This window comes from Bubalus kerabau, chromosome 1 (genome assembly GCF_029407905.1).
Source record: "Bubalus kerabau isolate K-KA32 ecotype Philippines breed swamp buffalo chromosome 1, PCC_UOA_SB_1v2, whole genome shotgun sequence".
Taxonomy (NCBI): domain Eukaryota; kingdom Metazoa; phylum Chordata; class Mammalia; order Artiodactyla; family Bovidae; genus Bubalus; species Bubalus kerabau.
In genome coordinates, this window is record NC_073624.1 from 271714176 (window position 1) to 271728032 (window position 13857).

Sequence of the window (13857 nt, forward strand, 5' to 3'; positions counted from 1 at the left end):
GACAGTGTTTCTGAGAGAAAACACTTTAAGACATGTGAAGACTGTGTTCCCCAACAGCTTTTTGCCAATGGTAAACCTCCAATACAAGAACATTGAATTTAGAAAATTTACAGAAATAGAGCATTTTATATATTACACTGGTAAATATGTATTTTATTATTTATATACATTTGGTAAAAGGTAAACATAATAAATATTAGTTATAAAAAAGAGCAATGGGTTTAAATAAATAAATATTTTTAAAAAATAATATAATTCCAGAGTAACAAGAATCTAAGTTCCAAAACACAAAGGTTCTAGTTGACAGCTGAAAGTATGCTTTGAAAACAAAGGCTGCAAAACACTGCATTGGTCCCAGAGTTCCTGGGGTAAAAGAACCTGAATTACAGACCAAAGCTGAGAAAACATTTTTAGTCAAGTTTTCAAGAACTAGGCATCCTATGTACATATACATGTATTAGGAAGTACATTTGTATATGTACATAGTTACACTCTTTACTGTGTTACTTTCCTTAAAATAACTAGTGTAGCCCTTTTATTATTTAGATAAATTAGAATAAATATGTACATTTCAAGTAAATAAATTGATGATCAACCTATTAGATGATGGGTTTCCAAGGTGGCCCTAGTGGTAAAGAACCCGCCTGCCAGCGAAGGAGACTTAGGAGACTCGGGTTCGATCCCTGGGTTGGGAAGATCCATGGCAACCGGCTCCAGTATTCTTGCCTGGAGAATCCCCATGGGTAAATGAGCCTGGCAGGCTACAGTCCATGGGGTCGCAAAGACTCGGACACGACTGAAGCAACTAAGCATGCACACTGTAGATGATTGGTTGATAGATTGACAGTCATAGCTGGAAGGAGTGAAAGAGAAATAGAAGGAAAGAAAGATGAAAGAGATCCCCGTTTATAGATTCCTCATAAAGATCGCTTCAGGGTAATTGTTACCAGTGCAGTGAATGGCTGACATCTGGTGGTAAAACTTAGCAAAAACTCTGCATGGATTTTTGTCCTCAGAAAAGCGGTGCTGTTCGGTGAATGATGGCTCTGTCTTCAAGAAGAATAATTTTAAGTGCTCCTAGTGACCTACTTTGTATGACTACATCATACTGTATGATCAGGCCTCTCAAGATGGTTGTTCTCTCGCTCTCTCTGCGTCCCCTGCTGGACCAGGGCCTGCTTCATCTATACCCTGCTCGTCAGTGTGATTGCCCCTTGCCCTAGCTAGTAATCGCTCTAATCCTTGGGCAAGAATGGCTCCACCTGCTAGCTTATTAAAGGGAAATGTCTGCCCTTGCTGCTGCTGCTGCTAAGTCGCTTCAGTCGTGTCCGACTCTGTGCGACCCCATAGATGGCAGCCCATCAGGCTTCCCCGTCCCTGGGATTCTCCAGGCAAGAACACTGGAGTGGGTTGCCATTTCCTTCTCCATGTCTGCCCTTATGATGCTCATTAACCTGGGGGGCCACGAGGTACACACCCCAGCTGCTGGTTTCCTTAGTAACTGACAAGCCAACCTGACATCAATTCCCCTATAAATGGTAACCTCCTTGTTCCCAGGTAGTATTGATTGCTGCTATATCCTGCCGGCCATTGACCGTCCACAGTAGGAGTACTGCTACAGAATCTTTTGTTTTAGACAAGTAGGATCCTCCTGGCTGGACAACCACAAGGCTTGCAGGCCTGTGGGGTATAGCCCAACACCCCAGTGGACAAGCCTGCCAGGAGGCTGGGGGAGACTCCTGTGAGCTCCAGGATGTCAGGAAATAAGGATGGAGAATGGAAAGTTACAGGGGTAATTCCAAGGCGGCTGCCCGCTAGCTTGTGGGGCCCTGTAACAGCTATATCTGCCGTGAGAAATGTCTTTCTCTTCCATTATGTTGGTGACATCCTGTTAACCTCAGAGCCTCACACACAAGGCTCATCGGACTGCAGTGGGATGCCTGGCGAATACAGACAAAATTCAAGGACCTGGATTATCTACAAAATATAGGCACAGCCCAAATCCACCACCCCTAAACAATTACAGACACAGGTTCTAGAAATATTAATTCAGGGACAGGCTTGTGTGCTGGACATGACCAGTTTTCCTGAAGGGTTTGGTTGAGATCAGCACCAAAAGCAAAATAAAAAAAGAGTACTCTTGGACTTCTGATCCGAGCCCTGGAAGAGGACAAAGCAAGCATCTAGTGTCTTGAAACAACAGGTCCATGCACTCTGCACTGTGATAAAACAGGTAGAAGACATTATAAAAAGCCGAGGGTAGGATGATTTGAAAGAATAGCATTGAAATGTGTATATTATCATGTGTGAAGTGGATCACCAGTCCAGGTTCTATGCATGAGACAGGGCGCTCAGGGCTGGTGCACTGGAATGACCCAGAGGGATGGGATGGGGAGGAAGGTGGGGAGGGGGGTTCAGGAAGGGGAACATATGTACACCCATGGCTGATTTATGTCAATGTATGGCGAAAACCACTACAACATTGTAAAGTAATGAGCTTCCAATTTAAATAAATATATTAATTTAAACTAAAAAAAGCACAAAACCTGTGAATGTGTTTAAAAAAAAAAAAAAAGGCCTACCTGAGTCCCAGAGAAAGGCCAAAAAAGAATATTCAGGGTCTAGAACAATTATATGCTACATAGGGGACCCCCAGGGACATCGACAGTAGGCAAAGAACCCATTTCACAGGCCATGAAGATCAGGAGTGAGCTGACAAAAAAAGCCGTACACTGGCATTTCCAGCTGCCCCAGAACCCCGCTGCTGCTGGGTAATCGAAAGGGTGAATAGACTTAACAAGTGAGGCAGAAATCTGCTCTCTATACGTGTGGACCAGGAGGCCACGTGAGCTAGAACTGAAGATGCTGGCGCAGCCATCCCAGTGCTGACACCATATTAACCCAGGGGCAACTCGTCAACACGAGTCAAGTTCAACTGGCGACCACCGAAGGACCACGGCCAGCTATCGGTCGGGACAGTAACTCACTTTTGCCCTTGCCACTGGGTCTACCGCGGGGAATAAAAACACTGTGAAATGTCTCTGGGATGCAGATAAGTCCTAGTGGTTTGGGTACACTGCCCTCAGGGGAATGGGATTAGAAAGGGATTTCCAGAGTTCCCCTGTGTTCTACCAGCCTCACCAAAGACTGCTGACATAGTCTATCTGGGCCCCCATGGAGAAGGGCACTATTATGTCAACTCTGTGGTCCGTTGTTAGACCACCTGTCCAGGATTCAGCAGGGGTTGTGGGCTCCGAGGATGGACAGGCCAGATGGTCCTGCAGGGTGGGACGAACACCACACAAGGGTAGTATGATCTCAGAAGGTTATTACCATGTGTGTTTTGCTTAATGGCCATGCTCTCCCTGTATGGGTTTCACCCCTAGCCTGCGAGTGTGGGGAATTTGTTCTGACTGAGCAACAACGTGGCCTCACTGTCAAATGAGTTTGACTGCAGGGTTTACATTGAGGATCCATTGCTGCTGCTGCTGCTGCTGCTGCTGCTAAGTCGCTTCAGTCGTGTCCGACTCTGTGAGGCCCCATAGACAGCAGCCCACCAGGCTCCCCCGTCCCTGGGATTCTCCAGGCAAGAACACTGGAGTGGGTTGCCATTGCCTTGTCCAGAGGATCCGTTGACATCTTCTGAATGTCTACAAAAAATTGACTTGATAAGCAGCTGGCACTTGAACTCAATACTCTTCAGCTGCTGTTGTCTGTGCTGAGTTTGTGGTATTTGGTGGAAGGGTACCTCTGCATAGGGCTTCCCTGGTGGCTCTGTGGTAAAGAAACTGCCTGCCGATGCAGAAGACGTGGGGTCGATCCCTGGACCAGGAAGATCCTCTGGAGAAGGACATGGCAACCCACTCCAGTGTTCTTGCCTGGAGAATCCCATGGACAGAGGAGCCTGGCAGGCTACAGTCCACAGGGTCTCAAAACAGACACAACTTAGCAACTGAGCATACACATGTAACTCTGCATAACTGACCCCAAGGGCATCTTGGAAGAGGGCTGGATCAGCACTGTACGGTTCATGCAGAGTTTGTATGGTGGCATGTACAGTCAGGTCACTCAGGACAGCTGTGCTCTTGCATTTACAAACCCTGCTGACCCACCCGTTCCTACACACATGAGTCTGCTTGTCCCCTGTCCCAGCTTGTGAGTGTTCTAACCCTTAGGCCAGATGGCTCCACCTGCTAGCTTATTGAAGAGGAACAGCTGCCCTTGTGATCTTTGCTAACCTAAGGGTCCGTGAAGACATGCCTCTAGCTGCCTGTTTCCCTGGTAACCAATGAGCTAAACTGACATCATTGCCCCTTTACCTGGTAGCCTCCTTCTCCCCCAAGTAGTGAAGATTGCTGCCATGTCCTGCCTGCTGTACACTGTGGGGAGGTTGCTCCAGGACCTTTTGCTTCAGATGAGTAAGAGCGCCCATCCAATAAACCATTGAGGTCACAGTCACTATCTCTGGGTTCTTACTTTGGTCTTGAGGCCGTGCAACTATAAGCCTTGCAAGCCTGCAGGGCAGGCCTAACACATGCCCAGAAGCTGTCTCAAAATATCTGGAACATCAGGGGTCACATATCGATACTGACAGGATCGATGGCCACCATTCTCCAACTTATGCTCTAAGCAGAAAAATGAAAATCCTGAAGTTGCTTAGCTATTTTTCACATGCACACTTAAGAAGGAAAAATAAACATACATAATGCCATTCAAAAAATGACTGAATATTTATCTACTGCCATTTAAAAAAAAAAGAATGACACGACTGCCGTCACCAGGCTGGACCCACCCGGACCATACGTTTGACCGTGGGCACGCAAAGCAAACCTTTACCGCCAAGTGAGGGGGAACCGTGGAGCAAGAAAGCTCCTGGGCTCTGGGGATACTTTGCAGCTGTGGGGAAGGATTACAGAGCGGTGGGCATGGCTTCCTTGGCAGCAGAAGTGGAAAGAGGAGGAGGAGAGGAACAGAGAGTGCAGGGGTCCCTGTCTGCTGCTCTCTGCTGCCCCCTCTGACAGCGGGGTTTCAAGTTGTTTAAAGTTTACATGTACATGTATCACATGACTAAACCCACAGCTCTGAATACTAAAAGCTTTTTTATTGTCACCTTAAATGAGTGAATTGTATGGTTTGTAAACTATCTCAACAAAACTCCTAAGAAAAAAAGAAGTGAAAGTCACTGAGTCGTGTCCGACTGTTCGCGACCCCATGGACTGTACCATCCATGGAATGCTCCAGGCCTGAATACTGGAGTGGGTAGCCATTCTCTTCTCCAGGGGATCTTCCCCACCCAGGGATCGAACCCAGGTCTCCCTCATTGCAGGCGGATTCTTCACCAGCTGAGCCACAAGGGAAGCCCAAGAATACTGGAGTGGGTAGCCTATCCCTTCTCCAGGGCATTTTCCCAGCCCAGGAATCAAACCGGGGTCTCCTGCATTACAGGTGGATTCTTTACCAACTGAGCTATCAGGGAAGCCCTTCCTAAGAAAAAACCATCCCATAATCTCAAGTCGGGTAAACCATTGTCCAACCCCAAGGCCTGAAAACTCCCATAAAGATCTGGGCCACGTGAAAATGCATTCTCGGCTTCCCCAGCCATGTCATGGAGTCTTCAAATGCTGAATTGCTCCTACTCGCACCAGGAGAATGGCTAAGTAATTTCATAACTGCACATGCTGGGGAAACGCCTCTGGGTGGGCTGCCTAGGCCAGTTCTGAACCCTTCCTCAAGGTGGTCTGCACCTTGCTTTACTCACTTAGGAGGCGGATCAAAGATCCGGGGTGACTTTTATTTGGAAGTCTGTGTCCCACAGCAGAATCTCCCAGCCTGATGGTGCCCTTTTACGGTGATTAACCCCCTCCCATCCCACCAGCAGGAAGATCTGCTTCCTTCTTTAGTTTTTTTCAGTTCGAGGAGACTCAGTCTGTGAGATTGAAACCCTAAAGGCCAGGCCTCTTCCTGGGGAGAGATGTGAAGCTAATGATGGAAAGAGCCAAAGAGGTTTGAGGGGAGAACAGAAAATGCTTCGCTTCCTGCTGTTTCACTGCCTTCAATACCCACTCTGTCTTCTCAGGTTGCGCATGACCTTCCAGTCACTTGTCACAGTGGAGATGAAACCCTTTCACCACTGCAGCCAGACACAGCATCTTCCTCTGAGTGAACAGAAATGTCTTATTGCTTCAGTAAAGCCCTGAATCCCAGTGAAATTGATCATTCAGGTATCTTAGAAAAATTAGGTATGATGCTAAGACTTTTAGAATCTATGCACTGATAGGAACTCAAAGGATGACTACAATTAAGGACTAATAATTTCAAGTTTGTGAGGCGAAATAGAAGATACTGCAAAGAATCTAATCTTTATTCTGTGTGTGTGTGTAGTGGAGGGGAGTTCTTTCTCCAGTTTTCAAATGCAAATTGAGGTGGAAATAGGAAGGTGATATTGGAACAAAAATTCTGTGGAAATTACATCAGGTTGTGAATTCCTTAGGAAAGACAGAGTACTATGTGATGGCAAAATAATAAGCTGCTGCAGAAACTAACACTCTGCCTCACTCAGTTTTCAGTGGCAGATGAGAATGAGATGCTTGAGAATTTGCCTACTTTATTCGTAGTCCCTTAAACATGGTCTTCAGTTCAGTTCAGTCGCTCAGTCGTGTCCGACTCTTTGCGACCCCATGAACCACAGCACGCCAGGCCTCCCTGTCCATCACCAACTCCCAGAGTTTACCAAACCCATGTCCATCGATTCAGTGATGCCATCCAACCATCTCATCCTCTGTCATCCCCTTCTCCTCCTGCCCTCAATCCCTCCCAGCATCAGGGTCTTTTCCAATGAGTCAGCTCTTCGCATCAGGTGGCCAAAGTGTTGGAGTTTCAGCATCAGTCCTTCCAATGAACACCCAGGACTGATCTCCTTCAGGATGGACTGGTTGGATCTCCTTGCAGTCCAAGGGACTCTCAAGAGTCTTCTCCAACACCACAGTTCAAAAGCATCAATTCTTTGATGCTCAGCTTTCTTTATAGTGCAACTCTAACATCCATACAGCACCACTGGAAAAACCATAGCCTTGACTAGACAGACCTTTGTTGGCAAAGTAATGTCTCTGCTTTTTAATACGCTGTCTAGGTTGGTCATGGCTTTCCTTCCAAGGAGCAAGTGTCTTTTAATTTCATGGCTGCAGTCACCATCTGCAGTGATTTTGGAGCCCCCAAAAATAAAGTCATCCACTGTTTCCACTGTTTCTCCATCTATTTGCCATGAAGTGATGGGACTAGATTCCATGATCTTAGTTTTCAGAATGCTGAGCTTTAAGCCAACTTTTTCACTCTCCTCTTTCACTTTCATCAACATGGTGTTAGCATCAGCTATATCCATCAAAGGGGGGAGGGGGGTGAATGCTCAGCTGCCATCATTCATGAAACTAGGAGCCTTGCTTAAACATCTGTTTGCTCTGCCAGGTAATGTAAATAATGCCATAGAGTGTGTAATCAATCACCCGATGCTTTTGATCGCTGCCTCAGCAATAATTAACAAGGAGTGTGGTGGGTCAACAGCAAGTGCAACTCTCTGACGCAAAGATAATGTCTTGGCTTCCCCCAAAGGACACATATTACAAGTTTTCTTTTGAAGAGTTCTGACAGTGCATAAATGAATACTGAATTCCTGTCCCCTGAACTTCAGGCTCTTATATCCAAATGTCTACCCGACAGATCCATTTGCATGTTTATCTCAAACACAACCTGTTCAAAACTGAACTTACTTTGTCTTTCCCAAACCTGCTCCTCCAGGTCGTCCTCATCTCAGCGGCAACTCCATCCTTCTGGTTGTACAAACCCAGAAAGTTTAGAGTCGTCACAGACTCCTGTCTTCCTTAAATACTTATATTCAGTGTCAACAAATTCCAGGTAATCTAGCTTTAAAATATAACACACACTATAAAGCATTTCTCACCACATCCATTGCTACCAAAGCTGTTGTCATCTCACTTGAATTATTGCAACAGTCTCCTAACCAGTCCTCCACTGCCCTTTCTCAGTCCATTCTAATTCCAGCTTCCAAAGTGATTGTCTGAAACGTGTCAGATCAGGTCACTTTTGTTAGATACTTTCAGTGAGCAGCCATGTTATTCAAACTAAAAAGCAGACTCCATAGTGACCTACAAGTCATGAGACAATTTATTCTACCCCTTTGCCTCTCTGACCTCTTATTATACTTCCTCTTACTCTGTTCTAAGTATCCTTACTCAGACCTTATCCCCTTACTATCCCTCAAAACACAAACTATCCCAAACACAAACACGTCAGCATCTTTGCACTTGCTGGCTCTTCTCCTCTGGAATGCTCCCCCACACCCCAGAGGCATTGCCTCCCTTTCTCACTTTCTTCAAAACTTTACCCATGTCTCTCTTTCTTTTCACATTGATTTTTCTGCTCCATGTTCTGTTCCTGACTTCCTCCATGCTTTTTTATGTTAGCCTGTAATTTGTTCATTTTCACTGCTATGAAGTATTTCCTTGTATGAGTATGCCACAATCCACTTATTCATTCTGTTGATACATACTTATGTTGTTTCCAGTGTTTTGCTATTGCAAATATTCCTCCTTGAATGCAGCTCCTGGTGCAAAATTACTGGATTGTAGGCCTGCACATCTTCAGCTTTGTTATATAATAGTAAATTGTCTTTCCAAAATAGCTAGATCAATTTATAGACTCACCAATAATGTATAATTGTATTGTCTGTCCTCATCCATGTTAGTATTTTAAACTATCCCAATCTTGTAGGTTTTAAATCATCTTTAATAATGGTTCTAATTTGCATTTTTTTCTGGCTATTAATAATGTTGAACCTCTTTTAATGTATTTATTGACTGTATCTAGATTTCAACAAAGATCCATCTAGTCAAAGCTTTGGTTTTTCCAGTAGTCATGGATAGATATGAGAGTTGGACTGTGAAGAAAGCTGAGCGCCAAAGAATTGATGCTTTTGAACTGTGGTGTTGGAGAAGACTCTTGAGAGTCCCTTGGACTGCAAGGAGATCCAGTCAGTCAATCCTAAAGGAAATCAGTCCTGACTGTTCATTGGAAGGATTGATGAAGCTGAAGCTCCAATACTTTGGCCACCTGATGTGAAGAACTGACTCATTTGAAAAGACCCTGATGCTGGGAAAGACTGAAGGCAGGAGGAGAAGGGGACAACAGAGGATGAGATGGTTGGATGGCATCCCCGACTCAACAGACATGGGTTTGGGTGAACTCCGGGAGATGGTGATGGACAGGGAGGCCTAGGCGTGCTGCAGTCCATGGGGTCGCAAAGAGTCAGACATGACTGAGCGACTGAGCTGAACTGATACTTTGATAAGGGAATGCCCTTCTGAGTTTGCCATAAATTTATTTCACATGGTTGTTAACATTGAGCAAATACTTTCTCTGTATCTACTAGATAAAGGGTCTACAAACTATGACCCACAGGCTGAAATCAGTCCATAATTTTTTTGCAGGGTGTGGGGTACATAAAATGTTACTGGAAAACAGATACACCCTTTTGTTTAGTATGTATATATGACTGCTTCTACTACAATGGAAGAATTTTGTGATTCCAACAGAATGTATAGCCTGCAAAGCTGAAAAATATTTACTATCTAGCTAAGTCCTTTACAGAAAATGTTTGCCACCTAACTAGATGATTAAGTGACCTTTTTTTTTTTTTTTAACATCTGATCATGTGGTTTTGCTGATTCTTCTCAAAGCGCTCACTCACATCTGTTCTCTGCCCTTTCAGCTCTGGTCCCCAGGAGGCTGAGCTTTACTGCTTTCATCCCAACCCCAAGCTCCCTGCCACTGACTTCCCTTGGGGGGCGGGGTGGGCTTGGGGTGGGGGGCAGGGTGGGCACCAACAAACGAGAGGCGCTAGCCCGAGATGGGAGGGTGGTCCTCTCCGAGGGTCAGTTCTGACAGTGATCGTCGCAGTTCTGACTTGTACAGTTCTGGCAGAGGTTGCCTTTCTCTATGATGACCACCACTGATGGTTCAATTCTCTTCCCTGAATTCATCTCTCACTGGGAACTTCCACTCTGTGCCCCCTCAGGCCTAGAGGCTTCTGGCTATTTCTGGTTACCAGATGCCCCACTGTTCATTGTGGGTTCTGTTCATCTTTAAAAAGTTCCTTAAATTTTCTTCTGTTAACACATTGGGTGTATTTCTTCTCTTTTTTGGCCAGCTCTCTTAGAAATGCAGCTGTTAGTTAAATCAAACTTGCATTTTGGGAATCCACTCAGTTTGGTCATGATGTGTATTTTTATAGGTCACTGGAGTCAGTTTGCTAATTTATTTTTACATCTTTGTATTCATGTTCATGAGAGAATGACCTGTTATTTTCCTTTCTCATCCTGTCTTTTTCAGATTTTAAGATTATGCTACCCTCATGCCAAAGATATAAGGAGCAGTACTTCTGTTTCTATACCATAAAATAATTTGCATAAGATTAAAATTATGTATTCCTTAAATTTTGTTATAAATGTTTGGTAAAATCACATGGCTTATTTTTGCTTGGTCAATATGTTTATGATTGTCTTTATCTGAAATATCTTCATACAAAATTGTGGTTTCCTATATTAACTCTCAGCAGCCTGTTTCTGAGCTCTAAAGAAGGCTGCCTTCTTCTGAGCTACCCAATCTTTCTTCTGGGCAAGTGACATTTCGGGATGGTTCCGCTTCTTTTCAGCTTCTTTCCTAGGCTTCTTCTCATCCACTGGTTTCTCTTGTGCTGCAGCATGAGCTTTCTTGTACACCTTGTCCGTCATGTCTGGAGTTACAGAGTCCTTTCGGTATTGAGAGAACGGTTCCTTACAAGGATCCTCATCGTCTTCAGTCAGGCTATGCGTGTCATTTGCCATGTTTTACTCCATGGTGAGCTTTCAGTGAACCTCAGCACTGAGTTCTTTGCTTCCTGAATCGTAACCAGGGAATCGTGTGGTACTGTGAGGGACAGACAAGCCTCCATCGACAGCTCCCTTGAGGGTCCCCAACTTTATTTCCAGTGGTAGACCTGGCTAGTCTTGCATCCAAATAACAGGTGAAGGCACCTGGCTGACCACCAGGGCTTTCTACACTGTATTCATCTACAGTCACCTCGACTTGGCCTTCATAAATCTTGCTGATACCAAACCTATTCAGAAGCCTGAAGGCCAGTATAATATGCTGCAGGGTTATTTGTCAGACCAACCATCACACCTTATTTTGGGAGTTCGTGAGCATAAGCTGCATATATCTCCTTTTAGACTGGTGTAAGTAATCTGTCAAATGATACCTCGGTTGGTTACATGAACTGTCATTCTATATTTGAGTGTGTTGTACTTATTTTTATCTTGGATTACCAATCATTTCTGAGTATAGTCGTCAGTTTTGCCCTCTTGCCATCCTCTAAATTTCAGTGGTATCTCTTGAAGTATGCTTTATTCTTGACAACTTCAACAAACCCCATGCTGTGGAACAGAGCCTGGGGTTTGCGGCTTGCCAAAGAGCTGGCTTATTTCTTCTTGAACCACATTTGCAGGTTAAATTTTTCTAGAATTTATCAACTTTAAAAAGAATTTGAAGTTATAAGGATTAAGTTATAATATCATTTGTCTTTTAAATATCTGCATTATATGGCATTCTGACCCTTTTATAATATTTTGTATTTATAAATTGTTTACTTTTTAAATTAGAACTTGCTAGATTTGTCTCAATTTATTAGTGTCTTCAAAAAAGCAACTTTTGGATCAGTTCATCCTGTCATTATAAACTTATTTTCTATTTCATTAATTTCTATCATGTTCATGATTTCATACCTTGTTTTCTTTAGGCTTGGTCACTTGTTCTTTTTATACCACATTAAATTGGATGCTAGCTCATTACTTTGTAAACTTTAAGTATGTCAGTTCGGTTCAGTTGCTCAGTCGTGTCTGACTCTTTGCAACCCCATGAACCGCAGCATACCAGGCCTCCCTGTCCATCATCAACTCCCAGAGTTTACTCAAACTCATGCCCACCGAGTCGGTGATGCCATCCAACCATCTCATCCACTGTCGTCCCCTTCTTCTGCCCTCAATCTTTCCCAGCATCAGGGTCTTCTCCAGTGAGTCAGCTCTTTGCATCAGGTGGCCAAAGCAATGGAGTTTCAGCTTCAGCATCAGTCCTTCCAATGAATATTCAGGACTGATCTCCTTTTGGATGGACTGGTTGGATCTCCTTGCAGTCCAAGGGACTCTCAAGAGTCTTCTCCAACACCACAGTTCAAAAGCATCAATTCAAAGTAAGTATATAGGTCATAAATTTTCATCTAAGCACAATTTAAGCTGTATCCCATGACCTTTTAAAAACAACTTTATTAAGATATAACTCACATATCATACAATTCACCTAAGTGAATAACTCAATAGTTTTTGACATGTTACATTATTAATCTTTCTAAATGATGGCAAAATAGAGATAAGAAGCAAGTTGCCACTTTCACCATTTACAGCTCAGTGGTGTTGACGGCGCTCTCAGTGCGGTGCAGTAACCACCACCACTCCCAAGACATCTCCATTACTTCAACCAGAAGCTTTGCAGCCGTTACGCATTAACTCCCGTTTCCTCTCCCCTAAGCCCTGGTAAACACTTAATCTACTTTCTACCTCTATGGACTTGCCTGTTTTGGATATTTCATATAGGTGGAATCATGTATGCAGGTTAGGAAGCAACAGTTAGAACTGGACATGGAAAACCAGATTGGTTCCAAATAGGAAAAGGAGTACGTCAAGGCTGTATATTGTCACCCTGCTTATTTAACTTCCATGCAGAGTACATCATGAGAAACGCTGGGCTGGAAGAAGCACAAGCTGGAATCAAGATTGCCGGGAGAAATATCGATAACCTCAGATATGCAGATGACACCGCCCTTATGGCAGAAAGTGAAGAGGAACTCAAAAGCCTCTTGATGAAAGTGAAAGAGGAGAGTGGAAAAGTTGGCTTAAAGCTCAACATTCAGAAAATGAAGATCATGGTATCTGGTCCCATCACTTCATGGGAAATAGATGGGGAAACAGTGGAAATAGTGTCAGACTTTATTTTTCTGGGCTCCAAAATCACTGTGGATGGTGATTGCAGCCATGAAATTAAAAGATGCTTGCTCCTTGGAAGGAAAGTTATGACCAACCCAGACAGCATATTAAAAAGCAGAGACATTACTTTGCCAACAAAGGTCCATCCAGTCAAGGCTATGGTTTTTCCAGTGGTCATATGGATGTGAGAGTTGGACTGTGAAGAAGGCTGAGCGCCAAAGAACTGATGCTTTTGAACTGTGGTGATGGAGAAGACTCTTGAGAATCTGTTGGACTGCAAGGAGATCCAACCAGTCCATCCTAAAGGAGATCAATCCTGGGTATGCATTGGAAGGACTGATGTTGAAGCTGAGACTCCAATACTTTGGCCACCTGATGCAAAGAGCTGACTCATTTGAAAAGACCCTGATGCAGGGAAAGATTGAGGGCAGGAGAAGGGGACGACAGAGGATGAGATGATTGGATGGCATCACTAATGGACATGAGTTTGAGTGAACTCCAGGAGTTGGTGATGGACAGGGAGGCCTGACGTGCTGCAATTCATGGGGTTGCAAAGAGTTGGACACGACTGAGCAACTGAACTTAAATGATGCAAAATTTTTCCTTTTATATTTGACATATTTCACTTAGCATAATTTCTTCAAGGGTCAATCATGTGGTAGCATTATTCAGAACTTCATTCCTTTTGAAGGCTGAATAATATTCCATTGCATGTATATACCACGTTTTCTTTACTCATTCATCTGTCAGCGGACACTTGGATTGTTTCTAC

General features: G+C 44.1%; 1 pseudogene; it reads right to left on the reverse strand.

The window, feature by feature from the left end:
• Positions 1 to 10613: 10613 nt before the first annotated feature.
• LOC129642298 (60S ribosomal protein L5-like) lies at positions 10614 to 11705 on the reverse strand (annotated as a pseudogene).
• Between the last annotated feature and the right edge of the window lie 2152 nt (positions 11706 to 13857).